Raw genomic sequence first — 15,509 nt, forward strand, 5'->3', positions numbered from 1 at the left:
CAATTTTATACTGTAAGAATAGAGCTGCATAACATTGTTGAACTATCCGCTAAAGTATATGTAGTATGTATTCGTATTTAAAATGAAATACAAAACGAAACGTGTATGATAAACTGATAAACAAAATATCAAGAAATTAAGGATGACTAAATGCATGCACAAGAAGAAACTCACCTTTCTATCGATACATTTGAATGATTTAATGAATAAACACTTTTTTTAAAACTGTTTGTGTCTATTTACATAGATATAGGAAGATGTGGTGTGAGTGTCAGTGAGACAACTCCCCATCCAGATAACAATTTATAAAAGTAAACCATGATAGGTCAATGTACGGCCTTCAACACGGAGCCACTGAACAACAAGCTATAAAGGTCCCCAAAATTACTAGTGTAAAACCATCTAAGATATCTAAACGGGAAAACCAACGGTCTATAAATATTTACAATATATAATTTACGTTCGTTTTTCAACCGAGAATAGCAAAACCTAATCGGAAGTATATCGTTTATAAACTACATTTAATCATTCCCTGTGCCATGATTGGCCATCTCCGTTTTTTCTTAACAAAGCATGGTTGGTTACATGTTATGAATTTACTTACAATTTCGGGATTTTTTTTTCTTCAAGTAAACGGAATCAGAAAAAAATCGCTATCCTATGTCGAATACATAAAACTTGGAAAAGAATATGAAGTATTTGTAGAAAAGTACGGTTTCATTTTTCAAGTACAACGTTAATTCATCGAGTCCATTGAGTAAAAGAAAATGCAGAATAAGCAACTTGGGGGGTTTTATTTTATCCTACATTGAACTTTTGATGTCGTCCCTTGATCTAGAGGAGACATTTAAATTGAATATTTAGATGTGAAAACTGTTAAGATTTTAAAGTTTAAACTTTACTACCAATTGCAGAAAACTATAAAACCAATGAATTTCACATGCACATTTATAAAAGCTAGAATTGTGATTGGAATCATGTATGAGAAGCTTTAAACGACCATGACCAGATACGTGAATATTAATCAGTCCATTCAACGTTATAGTATGTGTGTTCTATTTTCGAAGGTGTGAGGTCGAAGGTTTGAATTGACCAATGGAAACGATCGTTCCTTAGAGAGTTAATCTAATAAAGTTTGTTTGACTGATTACGTCGCACTACCTTTCGCTAAGCTAAACCGCATATGAGTGTATCGTATCCCGAAAGGGTCAATCCCGAAATCCAGAGCTTAAAAACACCCGATCACGCAGTCCCGATAAAGGTCCTATCCTCCCTCAAATTATTGTGCCATGAAAACGCGAAATGAAGTTTAGCGGGACATGGGAAATTACAAAAATAGCAGAATTGTTTACTTACATAGTGTACGCGGGATGGCATCATGCGAGAATCTAAAAAAATAAGTAGTAACTAAGCGGGATCCGTGAACAGAACCCCCAATGAGACCCCCATTAGTTGTGGCTTATTTTGGTCTTTTTAGTTAGTTTCTTTCCCCTACATTACTTGACCGTTTTTGTAAAAACAACAGCACTCGAGGTCTGACAGTATTTTACCAAGAAATGCACAAAATATTCAAAAAGAAGGCCTAGAAAATTTAAATATTGGTATGCACACATACTCCCCTATCAGCACAGACAATTATATTTTTGTAAAGGCGCCAAACTCGTTTCTAATATTTATAATAGAACCGAAAAGAAAATGGAAATGGAAATGGGGAATGTATCAAAGAGATAACAACATGACCAAAGAGCAGATAACAGCCACAGCCATAGGTCACCGATGGGTCTTCATTGCAACGAGAAAATCCCGCAACCTGAGACTGGGGTGGATCTAGTCATATAAAGGAGGGGTTCCTAACCCAGGACAATTTTATTTTTTTTGGGGGGGGGGGGGGGGTGTCCAACTACATGTCCCCATTCAAATGCATTGATCGTCCAATAAAGAAAGGGGGTTCCAACATGTCCAACCTTCAGCCCCCCTCCCTGGATCCGTGCCTGTGAGGCATGCTTTAGCTTGCCATTAAACAAAAATGTATACTAGTTGAGTGATAATGGACGTCATACTAAACTCTTCAATATAAAAAAAAGAAACTAAAATAAAAATCATACAAAGGTCACAAAGGCCATAACTTCTGGCTCCTGAATTAGGAAAAGTGCAAAATGCAGTGAGGATAAAAGCCTTTACTGTAAATTCCTGAAATTACAATTATATAAATCATCTCACATCTTTGTGCATTTCTTGAAATTGGTCATATTAATAAATGCATGCAATATTTTCAGAAAATTTCAATATATAGGCTTTTAAAAGTCAATCTTGTGCATGATTATCAATGATTATACTCGCACAATTAACACATGTGGTTCTCAAAACTCAGAGGTGTCTATGCTATTTATGACAACATTTTAATCAAGTATAAATTTACAAAATATGTTTAGAACTATATGATTTTTAGGTTTTTAAGCATAGATATAGTAGGTCAGGATCTGCGAACTCTCACTGACTGACTGAGCACATGAATTCAACACTAGTTTTTTGGTGATGTTGGTGTTGCTTAGTGTTTTGTTTTGTTTTTCTTTTTTTTGCCTTGGCATTGTCAGTTTCTCTTTCATTGCCTTTGTTTTTTTTGTTATGTTAAATAACAAGTCACAAGAGAGAAAAAACAAAAAAAATATGTGAAAAAATGGCTTAGTTCAGTATATATTAAGGACAGAGATAACAAATAGCTAAATAAGAAAAAAGAAAAAAGAAAATTCCTTTTCTATGTACAGTCAATTGTCTGATAATCTAGAAGATAGCCTGATTTGGTCTAATTCTCCTGAATTCTAGCAGGTACTTTATTCCAACTTTTTTAATTCAAACAAACCATGTCTTAGATAGTCTTGGAATTAGAATACATTAATCATAAAATTTTCATAATACTTTGGTGAATTAATATCTATTGATATAATCATGATAATTAAGCTCCTTTTTAATTTTTTAAGGGATTTTAAATTTTTAATTTAAAGTTAGGGATTTTATTCATTAAAGCGGGGATTTTTCCAGTACGTATACTATTAATAATGCTTTGAGCAATTTTCATGAAACTTGGTGAATTATTTTTGTATAACATAAACATGATAATTTTCCTTTTAATTTAAAAAAAAATCTGATTTATGTCATTGTACTATCATGACTTGGGATTAGGATAGTTTCAAGAATGCTTTCACAAATTTTTATGAAACTTTGGTGAATTGTTTTTATATCTTGACAAACTCCCTTTTTATTGTTATGACCCAAAGTGGAGGGGGCATAATGTTTAACACTTGTCAGATCGTTTGTCCGTCTGTCCCAAAGTTGTTTTTTGTTCTCTTACAGTACTTTAGTTTGCCTCAACCAAATTCAATTAAACTTTTAAAAAAGCTTGTTATCACAATTCTCATATCAAGTTTGAATTTTGGTGATGTCAGTGTTACTGTACTAGAGTATCAGAGTTATGCCCCTTTAGAAATGGCGAAAATATGCTGAATTTTTGGTTTCCTGTTCTCTAAAATTTAGTTTGTCTCAACCAAATGTTATGAAATCAATACACAATGCTTATCATCACAAAATACAGATTAAGTTTGAATTTTGGTAGTGTCTCTTTTACTAAATTCTATAGTTATGTTCTTTAAAAATGGAAAAAAATGTTTCGGCCTTCTACCTTAAGTTTCCCTCAACCAAATTTTATTAAACTTTAAAAAAATACTTTTTATCACAATTTTAATCAGATCAATTTCAAATTTTGGTAGTAAAACTTTTACCGTTCTTCAGTTATGTTCCTTTAAAACTTTGAATAATATGCAAGCTGGAGTATCATTCCCTATTTATCATGTATATTTTTTTATAAGATGCAGAGTTAAGGAACTTTAGTTGTTGCAAAGTTATTTAAAAATTGTCCATTTTCAAAAACTTTGAAAGGTTTTAGAAATTTATGGATTTGTTAAAAAAATCACAGCCTTAAACTTATAGTCACTTGAGATATATATATCTATAAATGGAGCCAAATTATATACATGTTTTATGTCAATAAATACCACTGTTTGTGCATGTTTTTTTTTTTTTGGAGGGCAGGGGTCTTATTTGCACAGTGCTCATAGTTTTTTAGTCGATCGTCGATCATTAAAATTCATTTAAAGCTTAAAGACCAGCTATAAGGGCAAGAAGCTTATCAAGCACTCATGGTTTAGATTTTTATTAAACACACATTAATATACATAATGTACATTAAACAGAAAAAAATATTGATGCAAGATGTCATTCAGCTTTTACTCTTTTATGTATAGGACAAGAACTATAGAAGATACAGAGAAATTATATACAGCAGAAATGATAGGCAATGTAAAATTTGCAGAAGCCAACTAAACCTAAATGGTAAGGCACCTTTTTATTTTAAAAAAGTTATTGAACTTGAAAGATGATTACTAGTATCATGATTACTATAAAAATTAAAAGATGTGGTATATTAAATATGAAAACTATCATGGCTTTGAGAAAGCAATTGTAGGCCTGTTACGACCTTCAATAATGAGAAAATCCATACCCTATACTATAGTCAAAGTAGGCAGCTATAAAAGACCTAAAGATGAAACATTGAAACAATCCAAACTGTAAAACTAATCATGGTAATTGCCTAGTTTATAACAAAATAAATTACAAAAAATAAATATGACCGGTATGAAACAACAACAACAACAACAACCACTAAATTTTAGTGTCAGACTAAACTGACAAAAGCTACAGGCTCTGAACTTTGGACAGGCACAATAGGAATATGGCAAGGTTATATAAAAATAAGATGTGGTATGATTGCCAATAAGACAACTCTCCACCAGACAACCAATGATGTAAATTTCCTGCAAACAGGGACTTGACTTCTGTAAATCAACTAATTTTTCGTGAATACTTTATTTGGCATTTTATACTTTCTAGTCTACATCGCAGTTATTTATTTTTCTCGAGTTCAAGTTTACTTAATGTATTTTAATAAGGAAAGATACACATGAAAAACATTTATTGCTGTTTCTCTCTCCATTTATAACATTTTATTTGTTTATTTTGTGTATTTATAGGTGATCAGACATCTTGGTTTTCATGATCAATAGGTCATTACTGAAGAGGAAACTTATAGTTGAAATTTATTTACATAGTGCATAATTGGATTAATTTGAAATGGAATGTGTGCTTTCCTGCAAAAAAGAAATAGGAAATTTCAACATTATCACATGATAATGACCATAAACAAAATGGAGTTCTATCATAGATACACAAAAACACTATTGCATAAAAGCAACAACATATCTTAATCAAAAGAAAGGAGAATGCTGAACAAATACTATTTTGTTGTTGAAAAAAGGAACACCAGTTTTATCCACTCATTTACATCGCTCCCTCATATCAAATATACAGAAGAAGATCATTGAAGAACAATTTGCAAAAATGATTTCTCTTAGAATTGAAGGGAATTGTTTAGTGAATGGAATAATGTATTCACTGAATTCTTACGTAGTGGATTGAATAACTTTACACAAGCTGAAACAGAAGAAATTCTAATTTAAAATAACACAAATGTTTATTTTATTATTTAATCTGCAAATATATAAACAAATTCTTTAGAACACCACAAATGGTATGACATTCAAATTGGTTGCTTATTAATGTATCGCATTGAAACAATTACAAAGAAAATAGAAGCATTTGCTCCAAAAAAAATTATAAATCAAAGTTAAATTTATAAAAAAAGTATAAACAATACCTAGATCTAAACAGTCAGACTGTATTATTTTCAATGTCATTAAAATGTTGAGTCAAACATTTATTAAAGTTTTAAATATCATTTGCATCAATTATACAGTCTTGTTATTATTATATTCATACTGTTTGTATACATGGTGTAGTGAAGAAATGTTCAACAAGTAAGAATAAGGGAAAACATTTCCTTAAGGGAAATTTGATCTTCAGAAATTTCCTTAGAGGAAATTTGAAGAACAATGATTTCCCTAGAGGAAATTTGTTGTCTTGAATTTTCCTCCAGGGAAAAGTGTTTGTCAAAAATTTCCTCACAGGAAAAAGTATTTCCTCCAAGGAAAATTTGAAGCCACAAATTTCCTCACAGGAAAAAGTATTTCCTCCAAGGAAAATTTGAAGCTGCAAATTTCCTCAAAGGAAAAAGAATTTCCTCTAAGGAAAAAGAATTTCCTCTAAGGAAATAGAATTTCCTCAAAGGAAATAATTATGCAGCAAATTCCCTAAGGGAAATCTTTTTCCCTTGAGGAAAACACAATTTCCCTTGAGGAAAAATCTTTTTCCTTCAGGGAAATTTGATTTCCCTTGAGGAAAAGTACTTTTCCTCTGAGGAAATTGTTGAAAAAAGGGGCATAACTTTTTCAACAGTGGTGCTAGATCCAAAAAATTTTAGGACAAATATCAGGGAACCAATACCAACCAAGTTATCAACTTTGTTTTGACTTAACTCCAAAAATTAAGGTGACAACTTTTGCACTCAGCGGAATTGCAAACTTGTCCCGGAGACTGTTTATTCCTGAACCTTTGCGAAATGATATTTTATTATCATTTCATGATCAAAAAGCCGGAGGTTCGCATTTAGGAGTTCAAAGAACTTATGAAGCTATAAAACAAAGATACTTTTGGCCAAAAATGTATCAAAATGTCTATGATTATGTAACCAGTTGTCAAATTTGTCAAACAGTTAAAAAAGATAGTACTGCTAAAAAGGCACCTTTAAAACCTTTACCAATTAATGGTCCTTTTGCTCGACTGCACATGGATGTTTTAAGTGGATTGCCAACTTCAAATGAAAAATATAAATATATTTTATTAATAACAGATTCTTTCTCGCACTGGTGCGAATGTTTCCCAATGAGAACGCAAGAGGCAGAAGAAATTGCAAATATCTTATATTCTCAAATTTTTACTAGATATGGAGCTTGTCGTTATTTGGTGTCTGATAGACATGCAAGTAACATGAGTAAACTAGTTAACATCTTATGTAAAATGTTCAATGTTACACAACACTTTACTAGTTCGTATCATCCACAAAGTAATGTTGCCTGCGAAAGAACAAATCCTACTTTGGCACAATCATTAAGAGCTTACTGTTCTAAAGAACAAACAAATTGGCCAGATATTTTACCCAGTATCATGATGGCTTTCAGAATGAGTCCTTGTACACAATCAACGGGGTTTTCTCCGTATTACATGATTTTTGGAAGAGAAATGCCTCTACCTATCGATACAGCGTTAATTCCAGAAGAATTAATAACTCAATCACCGGAAAAATATATGGATCAATTGATAAATAGAATAAAAATTATTCAAGATATTGCAAAATCAAATTTAGAAGAAGCTCAACAGAAAAGTAAAATTTATTATGACAAATATACTAAACAACCAAAATTTAAAGTTGGAGATCATGTTTTACTTAAGGTTGAAAAAGTTCAAGTAGGAAAGAAAAAGAAGTTAGAACCTAAATGGACGGGTCCATTTTCTATCATTGAGCAGAAGCATGATTTAATATATAAATTATTAAATTTACAAACACTTCGACCGACCAAGTCGTTCATTCACGCAAACAGACTGAAATTATATAAAGATCCAACTGATTTTAGACCACCTCCTAATCAATTAATCAACAATGATGAAACAGGCAAAGATCATGACAATAATGATCAAGAAATACAAGATAAAAGTGACGAATTAATTCAAAATGAGAATCAAAATGATTCTCAAAACAAGGTCAATGATGAAAACTCAGAGAGTACTCAAAGTCAGAACAATTCAAATAAATGGTATGAAGTAGATAAATTATTAAAGTTTAAATGGAAATCAGGAAAAAAGTATTATTTAGTTAAATGGACAGATAATTCAGACCCATCATGGGAGCCACAAGAAAACATTAGTCCAGCATTAAAAGAAGCATTTCATTCAGAAAAAGCGCGCAAACGATTAAAAAAGAAACGAAAATAAGCAAATGAAATAAGCATTGACTATTCATTAGTGGTAAACTAATGGCAAACACATTCAACTTGCTTACCTATGTCTAAATTGTCCCTTATTTAGAAAACTGGAAATAAATTCATTCCCCTTATTTTGACCACCAGAAACAAATTAATTCTTTTTTTATATTGTAGGCATGCCAAGATTTGGATTTGTGTTTTTGCCATTTTTGTTATTTGCCTTACTTTTGACAACGTCAAATGCAGATCAGCAGAGACTCAATTATGGAGTTATATTTCAAAAACAATCGAATGTTGATTTTGCAACAGATTATTGGACACATGTATATGAGATTCCAATGTATTTAGATTTGCAACATACTTTAGTAACTAAATGTCCAAAATTAGCCGGTTATCAGTGCGATTCTCATAACAAGATGGTTTCACAAATAAATTATATGAGATCATATATGAATTCTCAAATTCAAGAAACAAGATCGTTAGTAGATAAGTTGGTACCGAAGCTAAATAAAACTTTAATAGGTAAATCCAAGCGAAGCCTTTTACCTTTTGTAGGAAATATTTTTGGAGGATTGTTTGGTTTAGCTACGGAAAAACAACTACGGAAATTAGCTACTCATATTAATTCATTAACTTCTGAAAATAATAAAATCTCCTCTGCATTAAATGGATGTCTACGAGAAAACCATGCAAAATCAAAAAAAAATTATGAAAGGGGTTGTGGAATTTTCAGCTGATTTTGGGTTCCTAGTAAAGTATTAAGTACATCTAATAGTTCTATGGTTAAAAAATGACAATTTATCTCAAATTATGTGAATACAGGGCAATTCTAGTTTAGTACCAAATTTGCTCGAAAATGTTGTTGAAAATGGACATTTTTGGGTTCTTTTTATTGAATAGTTCAAAGTATTATATGACAAAAAAAAATGTTTGGCCTTAAAATTCAGACTTTCTACTAAAATAAACTGTAATTTGGATCTTATTTCAACCTTTTTTTTTTGTTTTTATTTTTATTGACATAATTGTGTTTTTTTAAAATTTGAATTCAGCCTGTACTGAAAATGTCCATAAAACCTCAAAAGTCACTCAAATTGAAAAAATATTTAGTTAAACGTTATGGTTAACTACAAACTAGTATTTCTTAACGGGATTTTGGTTGCAAATTGATATAAGCTTATTTGAATAAAAGATGAAAAACTGAAAAATATAGCTAAAATTATCTCCCTTTGTAAAACTCTTCACAATAAAAGGTAGATTTAGTGTCAATAACAGAAGGAGGGAAATCAACAAATGTGCAGAAGGATAGGAAATAATGGTATTTTTGATGAATATGGTGTAGCCAAAAACTTATTTTTATTGAAAGAGTGTAACAAAGACATAGCAAACCATGTGGCAAAGACATTCCCACTACCACTGGGATAAGTCTGATCCTGATCAGATAGTCTAGACATGACTCACGAGGCTAGACTATCACTATCATGTCTAGCCCTAGGTTTCAGACTCACATTTTAAAATGCATATGCTGCAAACATGGACAGGAGTTGGATTGCAGTAGACAAAATGAGTTGCTGCCATCCTTTCATGACCCTTCCAAATCTAACAACGGAAATTCCAAAGCAAGTAAGCTGGTAAGTTTGTTAATTTTTTTGTGGTTAGAAAAAGCAATTTGACACCATAAAAAGACCTACTGTAGAAACATCACATCAACACATAAATATAGGAAGAAGAGCATAGACTATTTCTCTTTGGGGGAAAAAAAGGGCGGGGGGGGGGGGGGGGGGGGTTACATAATTTTCTTGAAGCAAACACTGATTTAATTTTCATTGACATACATTTATAATGATTTAAAATTCTTCTGAAACTAAAAGATTTATGTGTTTGCCTTCTAAATTTTAATAGAAAAACTTTTTTCTCTCTCAGTCTGTCAAGAATTCTATAATAATCATGAGAAATATATATTCTATTACAAAGCCCTCCGGTATTAGGTCTGTTAGCCCTGAGTTTGTTTGCCAAATTGTCAATAGAGTCCATTGACTCTGTTTTTTTTCTCCTAATTTAAAAATAATGGTTGCTTCAAATCCCTTTTTTTTTAAATACAACCCATTGAAATAGAAAACATTCAGTAGATAGATATAAGAAGATGTGGTATGAGTGCCAATGAGACAACTATCCATCCATATAACAATTTGTAAAAGTAAACCATTATAGGTCAATATACGGCCTTCAACACAGAGCCTTGGCTTACACGGAACAACAAGCTTTAAACATGATAAAGGACCCCTAAATTACTAGTGTAAAACCCTTCGAACATCAATGGTCTAATCTATATAAAAAAAAGGAGAAACAAGAAACACGTATAAATTACATAAACATACGAAAACTACTGTACATTTATGCCAACTAAAAAGTATGTGTGTTAACCGCACTACCCTTACCTACCTTTATTTTTATCCCTACCCTAAAGATTTTTGTGACAGGTTTTGATTAAGTACTGTTAAAGTCACAATATAGCTCCCAAAGAGTTGTGAATTTCCTGTCTTTATTCATTCCTTTACCAGTACTACATGTACATTGTACAATGCAGCTAGATTGATACAATATATGGTTCTCAAACTCAAAAAAATGTTTTACAGACTATGAGCTTATTTTTTTTTCTCTCTAAAAGTTGGTTACTGTGAGACTTTTTCTTTACATTTCCTTAGTGCAGGTCATGTATCACAGTTATAAACATGGAAAGAGAACTTGTACATGTCTTTACTTTTATCGTTACGAAAATAGAATCTGAATAGAATATGCTTACAAATGTATTCCAAATTAAAGGGCCCAGAAGGGGCAACATGAGATTATAACATTACAGATTACTCAGATAAAACAAATTCAAAACAACAATACTGAAGAAATAAATTACTTGATGATATGATTGATATCATAGCATTTATGACATTTACACAAATAAATTATCATATCTACAAAACTTTTTTTTCAATGAACCAATGCATTATGTTAAGCCAACTTAATGTACAATGTACATGTAGATGTAACTCACTGTACTGATCATGCAAATGTACAAATATACAATATTTTATTTCTTATCAACAGGTTAATGTTGAAGATGGAAAAGCACAAAAATAATGTTAAAATGAAAGCAGATATGATAGGAGATCATATAGGTAAATATATGATATAATTGATAAAAAAAAAATGAATCAAACAAGTCATAACAAGAGACTACTAAATAGACAGCAAATAAGACCTGTGTTGTGGCATTATTTGTGAAATATAATCATATAATATAGAAATTGGAAATTGACCAGTTACATTTTTTATTGTAAAAACATGATAAATAATCAATAAATTAGATTAACCCTTCAATTTTAAAAGTTTAATCTGGTAAACAAAAAGTAAATCTGGTAAACAAAAAGTAAAAATAACACACAGAACACTCAAATTATTATTTTATGATCAATTAAGGGCCATATCAGTACAATTTACACAACAAAATTTTCATTACTCATCATTGGAATTGTTCTCTTTATAAGAATTAAACCTAGAAAAAATATGTGTTCTTGTCAGCTTGACACTGAGATCCTCATTTATAGTATACATGCATTTATGATAAACCTGAAGACTACATTTGTATTTTTAATTTTTTGAAAAAACACTTTTACCATTATTACAGCTATTTTCCTAATGCGTGTAGAGTAAAAGTTTGGTAGGTTTGCTTGCTCTGTTTGTATAAATATTGATTCAAGCTTAGTAATTAAGGTTGATGTCTTCAAACAATAAATATAGGCATATTTGAACCTTTATGGAGTACTTTTAAATTTGATTAGACGTTATGTCAATTGCAATTGTACAATATACAAACAAACCATGCAAGCTAACCGAAGTCTTAGATTTACATGCCTTAGAAAATTAGCTGTAAAATTAATTATATATTTGTTTCCAATGCTTATTGTTTTACCAATTTCAAATGTTTTGGCTTGTTTTTAAATTGGTCTATATCAGCTAAAGGGTCAAAAGGGTCCAAATTTAAACTTGATTTCATAAAACAATTGAATAATTGGTGTTCTTTGATATTGTGCAAAATTAAATGGTGTATTGTACTTTTTTGGGTTAAATACTTCTTATATGTTTAGATTGTTAATATTCGTTTTCAAATTGCAAAAAAGGTCACGGGGGCAAAAAAAAACTTTGTTCGTTTATTAAAATATTATTGAAGGTTTTTTTTCTATGCTAAATGTTGTCAGGCATTTAGCATGTTTAGATTTATGATTTGGGCTCAGTTTTCAAGTTGATTCAAATAGGGGTCCAAACTTAAAATTTGTTTAAATTCATTAAAAAAATTGCATATATGGGGTTCTTTGATATGATAAATCTAATCATGTCTTTTAGACTTTAGATTTTGGATATTGGCACAAATCCAATTTCAAAATCATCAGTTCTTTTACCACATCTATGCTGTGTCAGAAACCTACATGTATGATGTGTCTAATAATTCATCACAATCCAAATTCTGAACTGGATCATGTGAATCAAGTTTGAATGTAGTGTCTATATAGTGTCCCCCCCCCCCCCCACACACACACCTGATGAAGGTGCAATCTCTGCATTTGTAATAGAATGTACCCTTGAGCTGTTTTATTCTTCTTGTCGAAGGTTGTACAGAGGCATTACATTCGTTTCATTTGAACTTTTGTGGATATTTGTCTCATTTGCAATCAATACTCATCTCCCTATTTTTGTATTGTCATAATGTCATAAATACAAGATGAAATCTGCAAAATTAACTTCATAAAAATTAAGTTTGCTGCAGCTTGGAATAAGAAAAAAATCAAATTTAGGTCCATTTTTAGCTAGTATACTTTATTTCTTATTCTATGTACTGGAATGTCAGAGTTGTGATAATGGAAAAACATTTTACACTAAGACCAAGGTAATAATTAATTTCTTTTTAGGAAATTTCAATCATTTAATGGATAACAATTGTTTTTTTATTATTTTTTACAGACATTTGGTGATCCAAAAATAACTGGAGTTCATGAAAGAAGACTGATTGCTGAGACACATTTTTGTTGATAAACATGTTTATGATGACGAAAAACTTAGATAATATTACTGATACTTGAACAAGGCTCTGATCTGTCTTTGAATTTTCCTGTTGATGGTAAAAAATTCCAAGCTCAAATAGAAATAAATTGAAATGGAACTCATATGCTTTGAAAAAAAAGGAAAAAAACGGCAATGTGAATCTCGCTGAAGTCTTGAAAACCACCAAGTCAACACACAGTTGCAACACAAATGAGAAGAGAGAGATATTTGCTAGGAAATAGAATGTTCTCACTGTCTCACCATCAGCAAGGCTTTCTCATCAGCGAATAAGAAGTCTAAAATTACTTCTGTATTAAAAGGTCATCAGTATTGAAGACAATAAAGAAGATTACGAATGTACTTGGCCATTTGATAAACATAATAATATTTTCATTTGTCAGAAATTGTTTCTTAGATTGACTAACTAGTTTTATTGATTGAATTATTAGTAAATTACCTTTCATAGTTCATGTAGTTACATGTATATAAATTCTTATAAGATAGTATGGAAACAGTTTAATACTTCCCTAAATTCCATACCTTATGCAACAATTGTCTTGTGCTGCTAAGTCAATTCGAATTAACTTTTATGTATGTTTATAATAATCTTATTCATGCATGTAAACACCATTTAGTGTTATTGTATCATCTTCATTGATTGTTAAATATAATACTAATGCTATAAAAAAAAATAACATTTATGATCATTTATACAGATTGAGATATTTAAAAATTTATCAATGCTAAAAGAGAATTTATAAATTTAGACATTTTTTAGGAGAATTTTAGAAAGTACTACAACAAAAGCAAACCAATAGTATATGCTCAAATGCACTATTAACTCTCTCTCCAGATAACCAAATAGAGATATGTTTATATTTTATTAAATTGATGAAGTGTATGTTAGTTTAAATTAATATGTACATGCAATTTTAAGGTTTTAAAAATCAGCATTTTTATTGGATTATCTCCCTTTGTACAATAGAAATTCAGGTTTTATCCACACTGTCTCAGGTACTCATGATCAAAATGACTTATATGGTAACCAGCATGCAAGTAAAAGGTTGCAACGTGTCTTAATTTTGTTTACCTGTCAGACACAACTTCTGAATGTCAATACTTTAGATTTTTCAATATGATGAACTTGACATTGAATTTCATATCATTTTTCAGTAACCAGAATACAACTTTAGTAATTAGCAAGCTGCATTAACCAAAAATGGGATTACTAGGAAGAAATGAATGGATTTTACTCTTTAAAGTAATAGGGACAAGTGAACTAAAGGAATTTGGAATAAAAAAAAATACCAAAAAAAAATTGTCTTTGGCAGCTCCCCCCCTTTTTTAAGCCTAATGCTTACTATTGTTTGTGACACAAAAATCCAATTTTCTATTTGATTAACCTATATTGCATGTTACAATCTGTATAATTCAAGTATTTATTTTTGAATGCTTGGTTTCATTAAAATATGAGACATTCCTCAATTTATTGCGAAAATACAAAAAAAAGGGGGGAGGCTATCTAAATGATCAATAAAATCTATAAAATTAATTTGCAACCGAAATCCCTTCAAAATATTTTGAACCAAAGAAAATGGAAAGCATTTCTGAAATTTAGGGTAAATTAAAGCGACTTTTGGGCTGTAGTGACTGTTTTAGTGTGATTTGATGAAAAGGCCATATTTTTTATCATTTTATGTGTTTTGCCACACCCTTATTTTCTATATATATCATTATGTTTAATAAAATTATGTGATTTATACTTCATACACATCCTATCTGTGCTATTAAAGTATTTAAACACTCAGAAGTATTATAGTATTTATTTCTATTTAGAAATTTATGAAATCTATGCATTTCAGTAAATGCATCTATAAATAAACTCGAAAATACCCTAAATCCCTATCGTTGCCATGGTTACCAGCAGTGTAAGGGCTTCAAACTTGCATGACTTTCATATGAGGTCAACCTGAACATGTCAGCAAAGTTTCATCAAAATCAAACAACTTTGCATGGAGCACCATCTGCATGGTTTTCTCATAGATGTCCATTTAAAACAATATGGAGGAAGTTTAACATCTTTTGTTACCCAAACTGAAAATAGATTAGACAATGCAATGAAAGCTATAAAACAAAACCACCAAGCTTTTAGTTTTTTAAATACTCTTATTCAAAGGGATTTTCAAAATCTTGATAAACATTATACTGATTATTTTCAAATATTAACTGATCAAACTCAAGATACAAATACCGTTCAAAATTATATTATTGATTTGAAAACATCTGTAGTAAGTTTACTTGAAGGTAAACTATCTCCTCTACTTCTCAAGCCTGAAGTTATCCAGCAGACGATATTTGATGTTCAATATATTTTGAATACCAATTATACAGGATACAAAATCTTAACTAAAAATCCTCATTATTATTACA

The 15,509-nt window shown here is 30.5% G+C and overlaps 2 long non-coding RNA genes across 2 annotated transcripts; both read left to right on the top strand.

The window, feature by feature from the left end:
• The first annotated feature begins 1,384 nt into the window (after positions 1-1,384).
• On the top strand, positions 1,385-5,861 carry LOC139496349 (uncharacterized). The gene is made up of 3 exons (XR_011657629.1): positions 1,385-1,601; positions 4,299-4,386; positions 5,085-5,861. It is a non-coding gene; the product is annotated as an uncharacterized lncRNA (long non-coding RNA).
• A 5,055-nt stretch (positions 5,862-10,916) lies between these two features.
• Positions 10,917-14,830, top strand: LOC139496350 (uncharacterized). The gene is made up of 2 exons (XR_011657630.1): positions 10,917-11,158; positions 12,999-14,830. It is a non-coding gene; the product is annotated as an uncharacterized lncRNA (long non-coding RNA).
• Positions 14,831-15,509: the final 679 nt, after the last annotated feature.

Source organism: Mytilus edulis, chromosome 11 (genome assembly GCF_963676685.1).
Source record: "Mytilus edulis chromosome 11, xbMytEdul2.2, whole genome shotgun sequence".
Lineage (NCBI taxonomy): Eukaryota > Metazoa > Mollusca > Bivalvia > Mytilida > Mytilidae > Mytilus > Mytilus edulis.